This window comes from Bufo bufo, chromosome 2, assembly GCF_905171765.1.
Source record: "Bufo bufo chromosome 2, aBufBuf1.1, whole genome shotgun sequence".
NCBI classification, from domain to species: domain Eukaryota; kingdom Metazoa; phylum Chordata; class Amphibia; order Anura; family Bufonidae; genus Bufo; species Bufo bufo.
Window position 1 is genome coordinate 461,838,678 of NC_053390.1, and position 21,892 is coordinate 461,860,569.

Sequence of the window (21,892 nt, forward strand, 5' to 3'; positions counted from 1 at the left end):
GTACATGGTTGATGGCTCACTCCTGATACATTAGCAGTCTGGTTTGCCCCTCCTGTGCAATGTAAGTTCGGCCTGCTTCTCCTCCCTATCTGCTGGTCCATCTCTCTCTCTGAACTCCGCTCCTCTTCCTCTCTTGTGGGCACCCACGTGACTTCCATAGACACATCATCATCGACGTCACCTTCCCCACCACTAACATTAGAGATCTTGGAGTAGCCAGCAACAGCGGGGACCAACCTCCTTGGGCTGATCTGGGTAATGTAATCAGACTGCTGAGTGGCGGCTGTTGCTACCACCTCTTCCTGATCCGATGCCAAGAATGGCTGCGCATCGGAAATGTCTTGTGATGGATCGGAAAATAATTCCTGTGACTCAAGCGGAGGGTATATGGTGGTGGTGGTGGTGTCTTTGGGGTGAACACAGCAAAGAGTGAAGAGGGTGCAGATAGAGAAGATGAGGAGGGTGCAGAAGCGGAAGGCTGAGTGAGCCACTCAACCAAGTCTGGTGCATCTTTTGACGTAATCGAACGTACCTTCTGCAACTTCCCACTTTGGCTCAGGCCTGGTGCTCCTGCCCTACCCCTACCACCCCTGCGGAAGGGCCTGCCTCTTCCTCTGCCTGTCATTTTTTAAATGACCCTGTGACAAAAGTCTCTAGAGAAGTGCAGTGTATGTGGAAGAAGGTATATAACACCCCGCTTCAATATGTCGTTTTGGGGGGCCACTGGTCTATCACACTAGTTATAAAAATAAAATTCCTGTAACTTTTCTCACTGTGTGTAGCAGAGGTAACGCAGCGAAAGAGAATACATTTCTGCAGCACCTAAATACACTATTATAAAAGTATATTATATAACACCCCGCTTCAATATGTCGTTTTGGGGGGCCACTGGTCTATCACACCAGTTCTAATACTTTTTTCTAATTGCGTTTTTCACTATTTGTAGTTGTAGTATCGCTGCAGAACCGATCACCAGTCACAATGCTGCACTATACAAACCCACTATAATATACATTCTATATTAGAAAGTATATTATAAGTGTATTACACCCCTATATACTGCACACCAATCAATAGCACACCTATACCAGTCCTTAAAAGGACTTTTGTGGACCTATTAGCTAGCGATTTGTGTCACTAACAGTCTGTCCCTGCTCCACACAGCAACCTCTCCCTACACTGACAAAAGACAGAATGTAAAATGGTGGCCAGATCAGGTCTATTTATAAGGTAGGGGGTATGTCCATGTGCTGAAATGTCTCAATTTGCTGTCCTGTACCACCTGATGGATGTGTCATGGGTCAAAGTTCTTCACAATGTAAAAGAATATGGCGGTCGCGAATATCACCATATGTTCGGCAAACAGAGGACGAGCAAAGTTCGCCGTGAACCGACCGCTGGGTTAACCGCAAGGCCATCTCTACTCCTCTCTGCTATGTCTGTTGCTCTCTGGCTCTCCTGTGATAACAGGCTGGCTATAGAACTCAGCTTCCTCTTTAGGCTGTACTTCACTTTCTGTTGTCTAGTCTGTCTCTAGCTTTATCCATGGAAAACTTTACTCCTGGTTTCTGAGGCTTTTGGGCTTTGGCCTCCAGATCCAGCTTAGCTGAAGGTGCTCCAGCTGGCTTGGCAAGGCATGTCCACCAGGATTGCGGTCCTGCTGCACACCCTCCCTTGGCAGGGGGTAGACTCCAACTCACTCTAAACTAAGACTCCTCCCTCCCTGCAGCAAGTGGGAAAAAATGCCCACCACACCACAGGGGGGTGGGGATGGGAGGTAAAATGAAAAGAAAGGTTCCACTCTATGTAGCTTTGCCATTTATGCTGCTACCTGCTGGTGAACCAGGCATATTGCATTTGAACCGTTACAAAAAAGGAAATATGAATACACTTTTTGCAGGACCTCGAAATAAAGACTTAGGATGACACATGGATAACCATAGGATACAGCAGTGGGGTGCAGAGGTGGTGATGCACCTCTGGTGCATTACACATACCCCCAGGCACCACCACTCTGGCTGTTCCTGCAGAACAGGCCAGCTCTTCACTATGTCCTGGTGCTAGAGCTACACTACGTCCTGATGCTGTTTGCAGTGAGGATTGGGGTGTTCTGGGCTGTTCCTCAAGTTTGGGCCCCACAAGTGAAAAAAATAGTCTACAGCACATTATACCACCACTCCCCCCAGACCTAAAGACATATTTAAATGAACGTTACATACAGAGATATCACACATACAGGGTAATACACCACTACATATTTCTTACATCCAGTGACATCTCCTCTGTAGACGTTTTCTTTCCTCATCTTCTCCAATGGAGGCAGGGCGCCAAGATGACATCTTTTAGACATGTCTTGTCTCTGCAGAGTTTGTCGCTCAGACAGCTTAGATTCCTCACTTTTCCATCTTCCGCCCCTCCTGGTGCCCCAACACACTGTGCTCACTGTGCTCCCCAAATATGCCCTCAAAAACTATACTGTAGAAATAATAATTCCATACAGATAGCACCTACAGAGTAATAGTACTATCCAAAGCCTCACTAATAGTAATAATTCTCTCCCATTCCATGGAATACATTACATCCAGTCACAAGCAGAGCACTGCACCCAAAGTTCATGTGTAGAGCATTATATTACAGTTCACCCAGTCCACATGCAGAGCTTTGCACCCACAGCCCATGTGCAAAGCACTGCACCCCAGTGCCCCCATTCCCCATGTAGAGCTCCATTTTGCAGTCTACCCACAGTCCACATGCATATTATTGCACCTAGTCACAAGCTAATCATTGAACTCACAGTCCACATGCAGAGCATTGCAACCACAGTCCACATGCAGAGCATTAAACTGAACTTTACTGTACCCACACTGCACATGAAAAGAACTGCATTTCTTTACACTTTGGGTTGCCGGCCCCTGAAAAGCATTGCATCTGTGCAGGTGCGTACATAGAGAAGTAAGGACCCCATAGCAAGGATCAAACCAGGCCCCCCACACAGGGGGGAAGGGTTTCTGCCTAAATCCTTTTCAATGACCATTCGGACATTTTTCCACTGCCTCATTTGTTCCTTTAGAGGGTAGAGTCCACTCCTGACCAAGTTTTCACCTCCAGTAAAAGAGGAGACAATCCCAACTAAGACAGGGCCCCTCTTGTCCTGCGCCCCATAGAAGTTGCATGGTCTGCCGCTATGGTAGTTACGCCCCTGCATCTCATCTCCAGTTGATGCTGCTCTGATTTCCAGGGTCCCTTTGTAAAAAAAAAAACTCCTGCAAGATAACTCTTCTGTTCAGCTTCTGACCAGAAACTCCAGCAAAACTCCACTTTCCAGAAAAACTTCATAACTACTCCTCCCATAGGAAAAAGAGGACATGTGGTCAACCTATCTAATGTGTGAGAAATGCTGAAAGTATATTATGTGTGAGAGGTGTGTACAGCAGGTTTTGTATGCGTGAATGGCTGACTTGTGCAATGAGTGAGCAACAGTGGCATACCTGCAATAGACACAGACCCCACCCCAGCTATGGAGTCCGAGGGCAAGAGAGGACTGCTCAGCCTTCATTACAACATTCCTTTCACTGCTTACCAATCCACACTCGCTGGCTTGTGAAGGGAAAGTGCTGATTGGTGGAGCAGCCTGTCAGTCATTAATCTACTGTACTGAGCAAATCAGTGATTGATAGATGCTCCACCAATCAGCACATTTCCTACAGGACAGAGAAGTGCTCATTGTTCAAGGGTGTGGGGGGCAGATGGGGCATGTGCCCCGGGTACCGAGGCTGGGAAGGGGGGGACACCTGTCCAGCAGTTCCTTTCACTGACGGGCAGTTAATTTGCATAGTGAAGCAGTCAGCCGTCCAATCCCTGCTTTACTGTTCTGCTGAGCTCCAGCACTCCCCACTCAGGCTGCACATCATGAAGCTGGAGAGGGCACTGGGGGCCAAAGGGGGCCACAAGGAGGACATAACTCTGTGAGGGTGCACAAAAGTGGGCATAACTACACTGAGGGGGGCACATACAGGTATCTGGCTATAACTACAGTGAGGTGGCACATATCTGGCCATAACTACAGTGAGGGGGCACATATCTGGGCAAAACTACAGTGAAGGAGTACAAACTGGGCATTCCTACTGTGAGGGGCACAAAGGTGGGCAGAACTGCTGTGAGGGGGCACAAAAATGAGTTAAAATCTGTTTTTGTTGACATGTACAGTACAGACCAAAAGTTTGGACACACCTTCTCATTCAAAGAGTTTTCTTTATTTTCATGACTATGAAGGCATCAAAACTATGAATTAACACATGTGGAATTATATACGTAACAGACAAGTGTGAAACAACTGAAAATATGTCATATTCTAGGTTCTTCAAAGTAGCCACCTTTTGCTTTGATTACTGTTTTGCACACTCTTGGCATTCTCTTGATGAGCTTCAAGAGGTAGTCCCCTGAAATGGTTTTCACTTCACAGGTGTGCCCTGTCAGGTTTAATAAGTGGGATTTCTTGCCTTATAAATCGGGTTGGGACCATCAGTGGCGTTGAGGAGAAGTCAGGTGGATACACAGCTGATAGTCCTACTGAATAGACTGTTAGAATTTGTATTATGGCAAGAAAAAAGCAGCTAAGTAAAGAAAAACGAGTGGCCATTATTACTTTAAGAAATGAAGGTCAGTCAGTCAGCCGAAAAATTGGGTAAACTTTGAAAGTAAGGGCTATTTGACCATGAAGGAGAGTGATGGGGTGCTGCACCAGATGACCTGGCCTCCACAGTCACCGGACCTGAACCCAATCGAGATGGTTTGGGGTGAGCTGGACCACAGAGTGAAGGCAAAAGGGCCAACAAGTGCTAAGCATCTCTGGGAACTCTTTCAAGACTGTTGGAAGACCATTTCAGGGGACTACCTCTTGAAGCTCATCAAGAGAATGCCAAGAGTGTGCAAAGCAGTAATCAAAGCAAAAGGTGGCTACTTTGAAGAACCTAGAATATGACATATTTTCAGTTGTTTCACACTTGTTTGTTATGTATATAATTCCACATGTGTTAATTCATAGTTTTGATGCCTTCATAGTCATGAAAATAAAGAAAACTCAAACTTTTGGTCTGTACTGTATATTGTTTGTACATGCACAAGGTATTAATAGGCCATATCCACAGCCACCACTAGATGGGGCTGGTGTCACCCTCTATATATAGAGAGGGGGAACATTCTAGTCAGGGAACACTAGTCTACTCAGTTTAAACTAGAGTCTGAATCTAAGCAGCAAATAAAACATATACAAGGATGTAATGCTGATAAGCTCACCTATCCCAGAGCAGGTACCATCCAGGACAGGGCCAGAACAACTACGAGTGTAGTAAAAGTCCAGTACAGATAACTTGTCTGACTATTGGCTCTACGGCACATGTGTTCAGATTGATCTCCTATGAAAAAAATCACTACACCCAAGGTAGATTCTTTGGACGTGTACTGTAAATACAGCAGGCTGTTCAAGAAAGGAGCAGGTTTTATTTTGCGGGTGGCGCTAGGGAGGCTTGCCAGATGTTTTCATCCGTGTACAGGGAGAAGCAGCAGCGGCGGTGCGGAGATCAGGAGTGGCGCGGGAGCAGGGTAAATATATTACCTATGAGAGGCCCGGCACATGGGGGACTGTTTCAGAAATTGGATAACCCCTTTAACTTCTGTGAAAAGTGCATTTGTGAACAACTGCCAGTCCATCACTTGCTAAGAACTGTCCTTATCTGTCCTTATCCAATTTGTATTTGCATTAGGCCCCATTCAAACTACCACATTTTTGGTCCACATCAGATCTGCATTTTTTGTGGATCGCACACGGACCTATTAATATCTATGGGTCTGCATCCGTATGTTTGTTCTGCAGTCCCACAAAAACATAGAACATGTTCTGTTCTTATGCATTTTGCCAACAAGAATAAGCATTGTTACAATGGGTCCACAACCCATTTGCACACCGCAATATACAGTCGTGTGAATGTATGCTTAGGGCCCATTCACACGACTGTATGGTCACCGTGCCTGTGTTGAAGACCACAAATAGTGGTCCACAAAACACTGGCACCAGCCATGTGAGACTCCTGTGGCAGACACAGTAGCATTTTTCAGAGCTCCTTTGGAAAATGAAAAGTGGAATCTGATTGCTTGCAATGGGCAACTAAGCCAGTGTTCTTTTACACCAGTTTTTATAAACTTTCCCCAGTATTTCTGTGGTCGCTGATCCATGGTTCGCTTCTTCTGCTACAGTCACATAAATAACTGAATTGAAGGGACTGAGGTGATGAGATGGTGAGACAATAATATGATTAAAAACATGTTAGGAAACTGATTGTCTTATCATTATGATTCCTCTATTGAATTATTGCTATCATAAACCTTGAGCTCTGGCTGCCAGTGAAACAAGATCAACAACTCTACAAGGCCACATCTTTAATATATTCAGCAGACAAAGAAATTCAATTAAAAACCCTATAAATTGAATTGATATCATTTTGTTTAAATTCACTTTTATAAATTTTATCACCATAAATGACACAAAAGCGTACACAAAGCGGCGCCTTAACCAAAGCACAAAGCACCTTTTGAAATCGCCTATTTCAGGTGATAGCTTGACAAATCAAACAGGAACTCAGGTATCAATTAAACGTCAAAGAGCATGTTTATGCCACATGTGAATGTGTACATTGAAGAAACTACACAGAAGATACTACGGACAAGACTAGACAAACAAACACACATAGGACTACAAACAAAGGGAAAGCGGGGAAAGGAAAGGTTTATGTGGGGATACGCTCACGTCATGTTATACCCCTCCAGGATCTTCATGTGTTCCAAATTTTCAAGTAGGACCTATGCTTCCTTTCGGTCCCGCTAATAAGCTCTTCAAAATTGCACACCTGATCGACCTTCGCACACCATTCCTCCAGTAAAGGGGAAGATGTTTGTAGCCAGTGTAGCGGAATCAGTGACTTCGCCACAGCTAGCAAATGTGTGATGAGATTTGATTTAGAAGGGCGATAGGAGTACCCTGGCTTGGCCAGGAACACCATCGCAGGGGTGATTACAAATGGAAATTTGAGTAGGTCTTGAATGACTGCTTCAATTTGTTTCCAGAATGATGCAATGGTGTCACACGTCCACGAGATGTGCAAATAAGAGCCCCTAGACTTCTGACATCTCCAACACCTATCGGATTCAATGTCTTTGTGCAAGAAGAGGACCTCGGGACTCTTATACCAGCGGCTCAGGAGTTTATAATGAATTTCCTGAAGTCTAACGGGAGAAACCCTGGGCATGTTCCAAAATAAAGCGTGCCTCTAAGTCTGTTAAAGTAAGGCCAAGTTCTTTTTCCCAGGAGCTCAGGAATATTGGTTTCTCATGTTGTGAATTTATCACAAAATGTTGATATAGGTATGAGATCTTCATTCTGGAAAGGTTTGAAACCATCAATTGCTCAAAGTCTGTGAGATATCTCTCCACTATGTCCAAGGCTAAAAATTTTGAGCAAATATATCTAAAGTGAGTATAGTAGAAAGACAATGTCACTGCAGGTATATCTGCTGGGAGAAAGCTCCTAAACATTTCTATGGTGGGAATCGACTTTCTAGTGAAAGCGTCCCGAACTGTCCACTTGTTCAGAGAGCGCCACAAACCCTCCTTAGCTGAACCTGGGGAAGAGAGTAGAGCTGGCAGTGAGGACACTGGCATGTGTGGGGAAGCGACAAAGGATCAGCAACCAGTTGGATGGCAAGGGGAAGGTACCCACCCCAAGTATCACACCGTTGACAATAGAAACGTGGGGAAATTAGCGCCAGTCTCAAAAATAAAAGTTTAAATAATAATGCAAGTATACTATAGGATAATATCACCCACAGACACAGGGCGATAGCATGTGGGGTAAATTAGTACATTAGAGAGTGAGGTAGAGTAAGGTGCATTAAAAAAAAATGATAAAACGCTGGATAGAACATAAAATTGAATCAAGAAATGAATGAAATATGATAATTTTTAAAATAATATTAATCTTAATGATCCACTCACTTCACTGGGGGGTCGCCACTAGGATAAACTCAAGACACCTGGGGCAAGTCACCCACCCGGCTGGGATCACTTGTAGAATGGTTGAGGTTGGTGCCAACGCACTGGATGTGCAGCTCAGATGTAATTCAACACACGGATCCAAGAATACGTCATCAATTCTATTTATTAATATATATATATATATATATATATACGGCTCAACACGTTTCAGGGGTCACAATACCCCCTTCCTCAGGAGCAGAATTCTGTGAGATCCTTGGGGGATTGATATGTTAAGGATCTTGGACTTGGATGCATTTACTTTGTAGTTGGATATGGAGTTAAACTCCTGCAACAATTTCTCAATCCCAGGGAGGCTAGACGCGGGGTTCGAAATCAGAAAAAGTAGATCATCTGCGAAGGCTAGGAATTTTATCGGTCTCTCACCTACCGTAAGTCCCTGAATATGGTTCTGTTTTCTAACCGCCTGAAGCAGTGTTTCCATAACAAGAACAAAAAGGGTCGGCGATAAGGGGCACCCCTGTCTCATTCCATTGGTTATCTCAAAGGGCTGGGATAGTGTCCCACTGATATTAAGCTGCGCATGAGGGAATTTGTATAATGTGAATATCGCGTGAATCAGTGGTTGCGGAAAGGAAAATTTGCGAAGGGTCGCTTCCATAAATGCCCAATTGATTCTGTCGAAAGCCTTCTCAGCGTCAATGCCGAGAAGAGCCAACAGAGTGTTAGATTTGTGGGCTGTGTGAATGGCATGAAACAGTCGGGTTGTGTTACTCTTCCCTTCCCTACCCTGTACAAATCCGACTTGTTCAGGACCTACTATAGTGGGGATGACAGCTTTGAGTCTATAGCCCATATTTTCAAGTCTTGGTTTAACAGAGAAATCGGCCTGAAGCTTCCGCAATTGGAGGGGTCTTTTCCCTCTTTTGGGATTAAGGTAATAAAGGCTTCTTGAGTTTGTCTGGGTAGGGATTTACCTGTAAGCAAAGCGTTACAGGACGCTGTCAATCGGGGTATGATGATCTCTTGGAATGTCTTGAAGTAAAACGTGATGGAAATATTTGCACCTGTCCTGTGTTTTGGATCCACTTCTGCTATTGCCTTCCAAATCAGGATCAAATCCGGATGTAAAATACTGACCACATGATAGAGGTCTCATGCTCCGTTTGCATGAGTTTTGGCCATTTGCGTCTGAATTGGTTTTATGCAGATGGAAAAAAACTACTGCATGCAGGACTTTAATGGCCTTTATCACACAGTCAGTATTTGGTTAGTTTTTGCATCAGTGTTTGATCAGTATTGGTAAGGCAAAAACAGGAGTTGGTCCAAAACAGAGATAATATGTGATGGAAATATTTGCATGCCTTTAATGTTTTTGACCCACTCCTGCTTTTGGCTTCCAAATCATGATCAAATCCTGATGAAAAATACTAACCGACACTAGTGTCCCTGTAACAAACTGGTGAAGTTGGCGACAGCATGAACAGTCACAATTATGGCCCCGGAAAAGAGTGAGGAGGGGGCAACAGCAGTGGCAGGAACAGGACAAGATGGTGGCAGATCACAGTAGGGCAGATGGCAGCAGAGACAGCAGTCGTGTGGCATTAGGCAGGTGGCAGCATCAGAATAGTGGAAGCAGCAAATGGGCAGAATAAATGGGCCATTTGTCACAAATGATCTAGTCTGATGCATCAGGCACTGGTGTGTGGAAATCCTAACTGATCCACTCCTGATTCATTTTTAGAAAAGTTAATCTCTCAACATGTTCTGTTGAAAGGCAAGTTCTCTTTGGAATAACTATGCTCCTTGCCGCACTAAACACCCGCAATAATGCCAAAATTCAAGTTTGGATGCCCAGTAGTCCAAGTGATCTTGAATGTGGGGTGACAGGGTGCACTCTAAGTATGCCACCACCTGCTGGTTCAGGTTCTGCTCCATGTCCTGCTGCTGAGTGGTTTTCTCAGTAAGAGGGTAAAGAAAAGTGCTCATTAGAGACTCAAGGACTTAAGTTACTGTTGATGGAACTGGTGCTGACCCCCCTCCCTCCTCCAGCAGTCATAGTAGCGGAGGATCCCCCTAATCAGACCTTTGTGAGGATAGGCAATAGCACACATTGACAACGACTATCCAACTACATAGGATGTCTCGATAGTAGTTGAGTTTATAATCCCTCTCAGCAGGTGGAAAAAAGGACCCCATTTTGGCCCAGTAGCAAGGGTCTAACATCCTCTGCCAAATGATGATAATGCGGCTGTCACTACACAAGCAACTCCCTACATCCATCTCCACTGCAAACTGCCACAGTCTGTCGAGATCATCTGTCTGGTCTTCCTCAATGCACTCTAGCTCCTCCTGCTCCTCTTCTTTTGCTTGGGGAGATAAACCAGCTATTTATGTATATAATTCCTGGTCATTAATGTACTCCTTCTTGTCATTATCCTCCTCCATTGCCAATTCAGCCCCCACAGGCCTCAGGTGACCCTGACAAATAAAGTGGCCTTCTCAAAGAGCCTGAGCAAATGGCAGGTGTCATTCATAAGCTGCCACTGGCTAATGTTGAAGTTACACAGGGAGTACCCCTGTCCGCCTGCATCAACAAGAAATAATTTAAGCCTTTCCTCTGCTCATATAGTCGGTACAACATGTGAAGTGTGGATCTCCAATGTGTGGAAAAACTGCATATGAAGTGATGTTTGGTAACACTATTATGTTCTTCCCGTTATTGGTGACCAAGGTTCCAATCTTCAGTTGGCGAGGAAACAGCCAGGATTCGATTTCTTGGTTTATGACACCGAGCAGTTCCTCCCCGTTCTGACTCTGTTTGCCCCCAGGCTGGCCAGGTGCAGAACAGTGTGACACTGCCATGCTGTCACGGGGTTCCGAAGGTGCACTCGGTCCCCCATTGCCCGCAGACCTGTTGCTTAGCTTTTGGAATGAGGTTCTGTGTTTGACCTCATTCCCAGGGCGGCTTTACTAGCTGGGTGGCTCCCTGCTCCTAGTCTGCCTTAAGCGCCGAGCTGATCACTCGGTGCTCGACTGCTTGGTCTGTCGGTCATGTGACGCTGGCCACGTCACGTGACCCTCACTCCCCACTATAAATACAGGCAGCCTGCTGGCTACAGGTTGCCTGTTAATTTCTAGGTTCCTGGCTATTTGTTGGACTGCTGAATACTTACCTGATCCTTGTCCCTGACCATCCTTTTGCCTGCTCCTCCCGTACTGCGCATCCGTCCTGGTATTGTGACCTCGGCTTCCACCTGACTACTCTCTTAGGACTCCTCTTGTACTTCTCTGCTCTCCTGGTATTTGACCCCGGCTTCTCCTGACCATTCTTTGCTTAATCCTTTGTACTGCGTAGCTCTCTTGGTTCTTACCCGGTCCGTTCATGTTCCGTATTTTGTCTTGTCTGTCTGCCCTGCACATATCCTAAGTTAGGGACTGTCGTCCAGTTGTCCCCTGTCATCGGGACTCGTGAGGCAAGTAGGCAGGGCCAGGGGTGAGGGTGGAGCGCAGTGGTCACTATCCTTTCCCCTGTGTGTGTGGACGTGACCGTTACAGATTAACAGGCCCAATAACCACTATATCATGAATCCGCTCACTACCCTGACTGACCATGTCTCTAGCTTGACACAGGTGGTGCAGGAGCTAGGAGAGAAACTCCGTTCTTTTGAGTTAGGGCAAGGTTCTTCCACTCCTCTGCCCTCCAGTCCACATTTTGAACCCCAGATCAAGCTCCCAGAACCCTTTTCTGGAGACCGGAAGAGGTTTCTTCCCTTTAAGGAGAGTTGCAAACTCTACTTCTGTTTGCGCCCCGTGTCCTCCGGTCCCGAGAGCCAACGCGTGGGGATTATCATTTCTCTTCTACAGGGTGATCCCCAGGCCTGGGCATTATCGTTACCTCCTGGGGCCAGTTGTCTGACTTCTGTGGAGGGGTTTTTTCAGGCCCTGGGTACCCTCTATGACGAACCAGACAGGGCCCTGGTAGCCGAGACGGCTCTTAGGGCACTGGTTCAGGGCCATCTCCATGCAGAGGAGTATTGCACCCAATTCAGACGGTGGTGTGTCCCCTCAGGATGGAATGAACCAGCCCTGAAGAGTCAGTTTAGATCTGGTCTGTCTAATAATTTAAAAGATCTATTAGTCAGTTATCAAATTCCAGAGACCTTAGAGGAGATGATGACCCTAGTTGTCCGACTTGACCGACGAGTTAGAGAGAGACGACAAGAACGACAGTTCTGTTCTCAGATGGTGTTCCAGCCAGAGGCCTTTTCCAGGGACAACACTGAGGCCTCCACCGAGGAACCCATGCAGGTTGGCATGACCCGGGGTATCTTCGTCGCAGACGCGGAGAGTGCTTCTACTGTGGAGATCCTGGCCATTGGATCAACAAGTGTCCTAAGAGGGTCCTCTCTGACAAATCTCCTAAGGCAAGACAACCTAAAGACCAGGTACACCCTGATTTTTCTAAATATAAGCTTTTGGTACCCATAACAATTTCTCTGGGGGTTAATAAGTGGCCGGGTAAGGCCTTTATTGATTCCGGTTCAGCGGCCAGCTTTATTGACTTTGAATTTGCTAGTAAATTGGGTATTCCAATGTTTGCTTTACCTACACCTATCCATGTCATGGCTATTGATGCTACTCCCCTGATGGGTGGTACGGTGAGGTCATGTACCTCTGAAATTTCTCTGAACGTGGGTGTGTGCCACTCCGAGAGATGTTCTCTTTTAGTCCTGGAGAACCTACCGGTTGAGGTGGTACTAGGGTTGCCTTGGCTCCGTTTACATAACCCCACAATTGATTGGTCCAAAGGAGAGTTGGTGAAATGGGGACCTAAGTGTGACTCATGCTTGTCCGTGGTCCAGGCTGGGGTTTCAGTAAGGTCTAATACATTACCCTCAGTTATTAAAGAATTTTCTGATGTATTCTCATCCCCTACTCCAGAGGTTCTACCCCCCCCATAGACCTTATGATTGCTCCATAGAGCTAATAGAGGGTGACGAATTTCCTAAAGGGCGAATTTATAATCTTTCAGGGCCCGAACGCAAGGCTATGGAAGATTATATTAAGGAGAGCCTTGCTAAAGGGCATATTAGACCTTCAGTCTCTCCTATGGGAGCAGGGTTTTTCTTTGTTAAAAAGAAGGATGGTGGTCTTAGGCCTTGTATTGATTACCGGAGATTGAATAAGATCACTGTCCAAAATAGATACTCTCTCCCATTGATTCTGGATTTATTTAACCAGGTTCTGGGGGCAACCTGGTTTTCCAAGATTGACCTGAAAGGGGCATACAATCTAATCCGAATCAAGGAGGGAGACGAATGGAAGACAGCGTTCAATACTCCGATAGGACACTTTGAATATCAGGTGATGCCTTTTGGACTCAGCAATGCCCCAGCTGTGTTCCAAAACTTAATGAACGATATTCTCAGGGAGTTCTTAGGTAAATTTATTATTGTCTATCTTGACGACATTTTGATATTCTCTCCAGATTTCGAATCTCATCTGTCTCATGTCAAACAAGTATTAGAGGTGTTGAGGGAAAACCAGCTATCCGCTAAGCAAGAGAAATGTGTCTTTGGTGTACAGGAGATACTGTTTCTAGGGCATGTTTTGACTCCTCACGCCTTTAAGATGGATCCTGGTAAGGTTTTAGCAATTAAGGAATGGGTAAGGCCTTCATCCTTAAAGGCTTTACAACGGTTTTTGGGTTTCGCTAATTACTATTGTAAATTTATCATGAATTTTTCTGTAATTGCTAAGCCATTGACCGACTTTACGAAGAAAGGGGCGGATTTGGAGAATTGGTCTACCAAAGCCATCTCTTCATTTGAAACCTTAAAAAAGGCATTTAGTAGCGCTCCCATTCTGATCCAGCGTGATCAGGAGAAACCTTTTATTGTGGAGGTGGATGCATCCGAGGATGGCGCAGGAGCAGTCCTTTCACAAGGTCCTGCTAGCCTCACTAACCTAAGACCGTGTGCCTTCTTCTCCAGGAAATTCTCTCCCACGGAGAGAAACTACGACATAGGGAATAGGGAGCTGCTGGCTATTAAATGGGCATTTGAGGAGTGGAGGCATTTTTTGGAGGGGGCAAGGCATCAAGTAACTGTTGTCACTGATCATAAAAACCTAATGTTTCTCGAGTCAGCTAAGAGGTTGAATCCCCGACAAGCCCGATGGGCTCTGTTTTTTACCCGTTTTGATTTCTCCATTACGTTCAGGCCGGGAAGTAAAAATGTGAAAGCAGACGCATTATCTCGGAGCTTCCATGCTTTTTAACCCACTGAGACGCCGCCTGAATCCATCCTACCAATAAACATCTTCTTAGCAGCTCTAACCCAGGATATCTCGGCTCGCATTAAGGCTGAACAACATCTGGCACCGGCATCCACCCCAACAGATAAGTTGTTTGTTCCAGTACAATTTTGTCTCCAGCTGTTGGGGGAGTGTCACGATTCTGCCTTTTGTGGACATCCGGGTGTTGAGGGCTCTAAGGATCTGGTTTCTAGATCTTATTGGTGGCCCACTCTGACCAGGGATGTCAAGTCCTACGTGTCAGCCTGTGAGGTTTGTGCCAGGTCTAAGACACCTAGGACTCGCCCTGCTGGTAATCTACGACCCCTACCCATTCCCAGTAGACCCTGGTCCCATATCTCGATGGACTTTATAACTGACCTACCGCTGGCGGAGGGTAAGACTGTGGTTTGGGTAGTGGTCGATAGGTTTAGCAAGATGGTTCATTTCATTCCCCTGTCTAAACTTCCGAATGCTAAAACCCTGGCGTCTATTTTTGTGAGAGAGATTGTTCGTTTACATGGCATCCCGGAAAATATTGTTTCTGACAGGGGTGTGCAGTTTGTGTCCAAATTCTGGAGGGCCTTCTGTCAAAGATGTAAAATTTCATTGTCTTTTTCTTCCGCCTACCATCCTGAGAGTAATGGGCAGACTGAACGCCTTAATCAGTCTGTGGAACAATTCTTGAGGTTGTATGTTGCTGATGACCAGCAATTATGGGTCAAATTCCTTCCGTTGGCTGAATTTGCTTTGAATAACCGTGTCAATTCTTCCGCTGGGGTCTCCCCTTTCTTTTGTAACCATGGTTTTCATCCCCGTTTTCATTCTGGGTCGTCCGTCTCCTCCTCTAACCCTGAAGCGGATAAACTCTCCTCCGAACTGTGCACAGTTTTGGCCCGGGTTCAATCGAACCTAGAAAAGGCTCAATGTTCTCAAAAACTCAAGGCAGATAGGAGACGTTCAAGGGGGGTAAACTTTCAGGTTGGGGATAAAGTATGGTTGTCCTCCAAGAATCTATCTCTCAAGGTAACTTCTACAAAATTTGCTCCTCGTTTTATTGGACCATATAAGATCACGGAAGTGATTAACCCGGTATCTTTTAGGTTGGAGCTGCCTGAGTCATTCCACATTCATAATGTGTTCCATAAATCTCTGCTTAAAAAATATTTTGAACTGGTAGTATCATCAAAAGACTCGCCTCCGCCGGTTCTTGTTAATGATGCTGTCGAGTATGTGGTGTCTAAAATAGTGGATGTCAGGAAGGTGCGTAATTCATTGCAGTACCTGATTCACTGGAAGGGGTATGGACCTGAAGAGAGATCTTGGGTACCTGCCAGGGAGGTTCATGCTCCTAGACTTGTTCGTAAATTTAATTTAGAACACCCTGAAAAGCCATCGCCTGAAGTCTTGGGTCCGGTGGCCCCTCGTAAAAGGGGGGGTACTGTCACGGGGTTCCGAAGGTGCACTCGGTCCCCCATTGCCCGCAGACCTGTTGCTTAGCTTTTGGAATGAGGTTCTGTGTTTGACCTCATTCCCAGGGCGGCTTTACTAGCTGGGTGGCTCCCTGCTCCTAGTCTGCCTTGAGCGCCGAGCTGATCACTCGGTGCTCGACTGCTTGGTCTGTCGGTCATGTGACGCTGGCCACGTCACATGACCCTCACTCCCCACTATAAATACAGGCAGCCTGCTGGCTACAGGTTGCCTGTTAATTTCTAGGTTCCTGGCTATTTGTTGGACTGCTGAATACTTACCTGATCCTGTTCCCTGACCATCCTTTTGCCTGCTCCTCCTGTACTGCGCATCCGTCCTGGTATTGTGACCTCGGCTCCCACCTGACTACTCTCTTAGGACTCCTCTTGTACTTCTCTGCTCTCCTGGTATTTGACCCCGGCTTCTCCTGACCATTCTTTGCTTAATCATTTGTACTGCGTAGCTCTCTTGGTTCTTACCCGGTCCGTTCATGTTCCGTATTTTGTCTTGTCTGTCTTCCCTGCACATATCCTAAGTTAGGGACTGTCGTCCAGTTGTCCCTGTCATCAGGACTCGTGAGGCAAGTAGGCAGGGCCAGGGGTGAGGGTGGAGCGCAGTGGTCACTATCCTTTCCCCTGTGTGTGTGTGTGTGGACGTGACCGTTACACATGCTCTCCATAGGTGGTATGCTGAACTCTGAACTGTGCCTACAGTGGAGGCTCAGGACAAGTTGAAGGATGAGCAGGAAGAGGAGGACATTGGCACTGGAATCACAGCATGAAAATGCAGAGGCAGCATTGCCATCACATGGCCAAGTTGCTGGTGTGCCTGGGCCGGAACCACATTTACCCAGTGGGCCGTAAAAGACATATATTGTTCTTGACTATATTTACAGCTCCACATGTCGGCGCTGACATGAACTGTACTAAGTTATGGATGGGGAAAAAAGAGTAGAGGGTTAGTCGAAGACACCCCTGAAAAGGATTCAGGTGGAGTCAGAGAGTAACTTGCGAGGCACCAAAGGGTGGATCTAGAGGAAGTTTTATTTAAAAATGGAGAAAAAAAATATATATATAGAAAGAACAGCAGTCTTAGAGAAGATACTTCTTGTCAATTCCTTTATTATGAACAACAGGTGTAGCTCAACGCGTTTCGGGGTCATCCAGAACCCCTTCCTCAGGAGCAGTAATAAGCAGTGATAAAACAACATTGATAAGCCAGGGTTTTTATACATATGTCCTCATCAGGTGCCGGAATTACCAAATGAGCTACAGCACAGGGATCCGTGGCGTCACTTCCGGTACCGGAAGTGGTGCGATCCACAGTGTAACACACTCGTTTTCCTATATATGGAACCTAATGAGGCAGTGGCAAGTTTCCAAGATCACAGCCCCCCATATATATATCCATATATATCACCAGACGCCGTAGTGGTGAATGCAAAGGCAAAGGGGGATGCATCTATGTGCAGTATTGCGGCCGTATACCGTAAGTGGACCGACTTCCGGTCCTTGGAGCGCATTGCTGGAACGAACAGGGATTTGTGCGCATGCGCTTTGGATGGTGACAGAATGGAGGCGAGATAAGTAAATCTGGACCAACAGACGGCGATCTTGTAAAGGTCTCCTCTTGTGGGTTTTAACCCTTTGCTCATGGAGTATATATACAGTACAGACCAAAAGTTTGGACACACCTTCTCATTCAAAGAGTTTTCTTTATTTTCATGACTATGAAAATTGTAGATTCACACTGAAGGCATCAAAACTATGAATTAACACATGTGGAATTATATACATAACAAACAAGTGTGAAACAACTGAAAATATGTCATATTCTAGGTTCTTCAAAGTAGCCACCTTTTGCTTTGATTACTGCTTTGCACACTCTTGGCATTCTCTTAATGAGCTTCAAGAGGTAGTCCCCTGAAATGGTTTTCACTTCACAGGTGTGCCCTGTCAGGTTTAATAAGTGGGATTTCTTGCCTTATAAATGGGGTTGGGACCATCAGTGGCGTTGAGGAGAAGTCAGGTGGATATACAGCTGATAGTCCTACTGAATAGACTGTTCGAATTTGTATTATGGCAAGAAAAAAGCAGCTAAGTCAAGAAAAACGAGTGGCCATCATTACTTTAAGAAATGAAGGTCAGTCAGTCAGCCGAAAAATTGGGAAAACTTTGAAAGTAAGGGCTATTTGACCATGAAGGAGAGTGATGGGGTGCTGCGCCAGATGACCTGGCCTTCACAGTCCCCGGACCTGAACCCAATCGAGATGGTTTGGGGTGAGCTGGACTGCAGAGTGAAGGCAAAAGGGCCAACAAGTGCTAAGCATCTCTGGGAACTCCTTCAAGACTGTTGGAATGCCTTCATAGTCATGGAAATAAAGAAAACTCTTTGAATGAGAAGGTGTGTCCAAACTTTTGGTCTGTACTGTATATATATATATATATATATATATATATATAAAAATAAATATGTACGTAATAGATAATTCTATATATGTGGTGTGTTCACCGAAGGTAGAGAACATCAAATGTATAAAAACATGACATGTGGAAAAAAAAATATATATATATCTTATATCTGAAGCCTATACATATATTAGGATTTGTAAAAAGACCTATGTTTTGTTCAAGATTCGGGCCCATTTTTAGCCATGTTTACCGAGAGAGGGTATATAATGGATATATAAAAATATAAGAAATATAGAAAGAATATAAAAAGATTATAAAAATATTCAATCTTTCTAAATACACCCTGAAACCAAATGAAATCAAACTACTCAGCAAAGGCATTTCATTTCGTCCCTCTAGCGAACCTGACCCTTTCGAACTATTCGTAGACTTAAATAAATTCATCCGCAAACTCACTCTCAAATCTCATTTTAGAATCAAGGAACTTACCCCATCAGTCCCAGAACAAACATTACAACCCCCAAGAGAGAATTTAACAAATACAACTACATCGAACCCTACAGAAACCATTGGCGATCCAGCCACTGATCCACAAGTCCCCACCCCCATACCCTCCAAACTGCACAACAAGTCCACATTCTACCCACTGTAGAGCAGAGGCCCACATATAGAGAGCTATTACAACATGGTTCTCGATGACCTCAAGACCATGCTCATAAACAATCGAAAACCTAAATCTTCTGGGGACCAGAATCTAACCCCCTCAGAGAAAAGGGCCCTAAAAAACATGAAGAATAATAAAGGATTGGTCATTAAAAATGCAGATAAGGGCAGAGGTCTAGTTATTATGGACTCAGAATATTACCTTACAGAGGCAAATAGGATACTTTCAGACCCTGAATATTACAGGATTCTAGATGAGGACCCTTCTGGACCATTTAGAAAATCCCTGAATGAACTGATTGAGTTTGGTTTTACCTCATGGAACTATTGACAAAAAAGAAAGACAATTTCTTTCCCCACTCCACCCTTCTACAGCGAAATTTTACTTTTTACCTAAAATACACAAATCTACCCACTCACCCCCCATGCAGACCCATCATTTCTGGCATTGATTCACTCACATCTAACCTTTCAGCTTATGTTGATCTATTTTTACAAAAATATGTCCAATCCCTCCTTTCCTACCTTAGAGATACGTCCTACTTATTAAACCTCAAGAATGGATATATTTGTGTGACCTTCGATGTAGCCTCTCTATATAGCTACATCAGATATGATCTGGGACTCGCAGCCATCAAATACTTTCTCGGCCGAGACCCGACCATGCCTGAGATACAAAAAGAGTTTATTCTTAGAAGCATAGATTTTATACTGCATCATAATCACTTTACTTTTAATGAGAAGTTTTATATTCAAAATAAGGGGACAGTGATGGGCACTAAGTTCGCCCCATCTTATGCAAACCTTTTTATGGGCCTATTTGAGGGCCAGTATGGTCTACTCCATCACAAAAAGATCCGATTTTATCGTCACTATATAGACAAAATTATTTTTATTTGAGACAGTAGTACGGAAGACTTATTCAAGAACTAATCCAAAACGAGTGGGGCCTAACATTCAGTCTTGACCATCACCCCCAGGAGGGCATCTTTTTAGATCTACATATAAACTCAAAGCCCGATATAATAATAACAAAAATACATTTTTAAAAAGTTGACGCCAATAGTTATTTGGAATTCAAAAGCTGCCACCATGCGAAATGGAAAAAGAACATCCCCTGCAGCGAGATGAAAAGGATAAGAAGGAACTGCTCCAATGACCACACCCTGAAAACCCAATTAGTAGTCTTCCAAAAATGCTTCAAAGAAAAGGGTTATCCCAAAATACCGATAAAGGAATCCCTGAAAAGAACTGTAACGGCACCCCGGGCATAAAAGGGGTTAAAACCGTTTAGGTGATCTTCCCCTTCCAGAGCTACAGGCACAGCTACTTACAGAACACCAAACTCCCGAACTGAACCTCACGAATAGCTGCTAGCAGACGAATAGGAAATGCACCCAAGCGGCTTACACTCCTAGCAATCAGTCTCAAACAGCATACAGTGAATCCCCCCACGAGACAAGGCACTGTGTTGAGGGTCAAGTAGTGGTCAGCCAGAGCTGTGGGTTTATTGTTCTTATATACACATTAGTACCACCCACAGGGTTTTGTAAAACAACCAGTAAACACGTACAATACACTCAGACATTCCCACACAAAATCCTCCCCTCTGCCTGTGATACAATTACCTTACACAATGGGTTAATGTAATTATCACAGGCAGGAGAATACACAGTTTTACCCAATGTCTTCTGTCCTGGAGACAATTGGGAAGTAATCCAATTTATCTCCAAGGGCAGAGGCAAAACTTCATTAGCCACATGGTAGCAAAAGACAATAAAAGACATAAGAATATTTAACTGTGCAGCTATTGCATAAAACATAGACATTTAACATATCCCCAGATATGGCTTGGATCTGAGCACTTAATATATCCGAACAGCGCTCAGATGCCACAAACACAGTCAAATCGCCATGGGGTTTAAGTTTAGCATGGGCTGATGAGAGGGCCCATAATCCTGGGGCAAGAGGCTGGCAACCAGGCTTCTCCAGCACCCAGTGGCGAGGTTGGTTTCGCCACAAGAACCTTAAAGTTAAACCAACTAGAAGCACTCAAAAAAAAAAATCGGTTGAAACAGACCCCAAAAAAGACCCCTATCCTAACCTGATCACTAGGTACAATGTGAAACATACCCTAATCAGGATGATATTTACCAAACATTGGAATATTTTACAGAAAGACCCGGTTCTGGGAAGCAGCTTACTCCCCAGCTCCATCCCTAACCTTTAGGAGAGGTCGAACCCTCAAAAATATAATTGCCCCTTCTTGTCTCAATTTGAAACAAGATTTGCAGACCCCTGGGAGACCTCTGGTCGATTCACAACAAAAAAAAACATGACAGGGGTTTTTAAATGTTTTAGTAAGAGGTGCAAATGCTGCAGTATGATAGCCCACAATAGGAAAGAAGTCCATCTGGTGGGACCAGGGCCGGGCCGACACAGAGGCTGGGGAGGCTCCAGCCTCAGGGCGCAGCCTGGGGTGGGCGGAAAAACCAACCTTTTTTTTTAATTTTTTTTTTTATCACTTACTTGCTGCCGGGCGCCCTCCCCTCCCCTCCCCTCCCGGCCCCCGGCAGCGTGCCCTGTCTATCCCTGCAGAGCTAAACATATGGGGATCCCTCAGCTCCGCGCCCCCCCTCCCAGTATACCAGACATAGGGGCTCTGCGCCCTGCAGCTCAGTGTAGATGCGAGATCCTTCTAAGCTACAGGACCTTTGATGATGTCATGACCATGTGACCGGTCATGTGGGTGGGAGGAGCCAGGCTGTGGACTGGTAGCGCCTTTATGATCCTCATCTGCTCCTGACTTTGGCTTGAACTGTTGAACATATGAGGTTAGCACCCTAGCACTTACAATTCCGGGTACTTAGGGGTTAATGCAGGGATGATGTGTATGGCCTCATTCACACATTGCAGATTTAGTCAAATCTGCAAACAAGATGTACAGCGAGCTTGTAGCAGAGCTGTGTGTGTCTGCCTACCCAGAGCAGCTGTGTGTGGGGTGC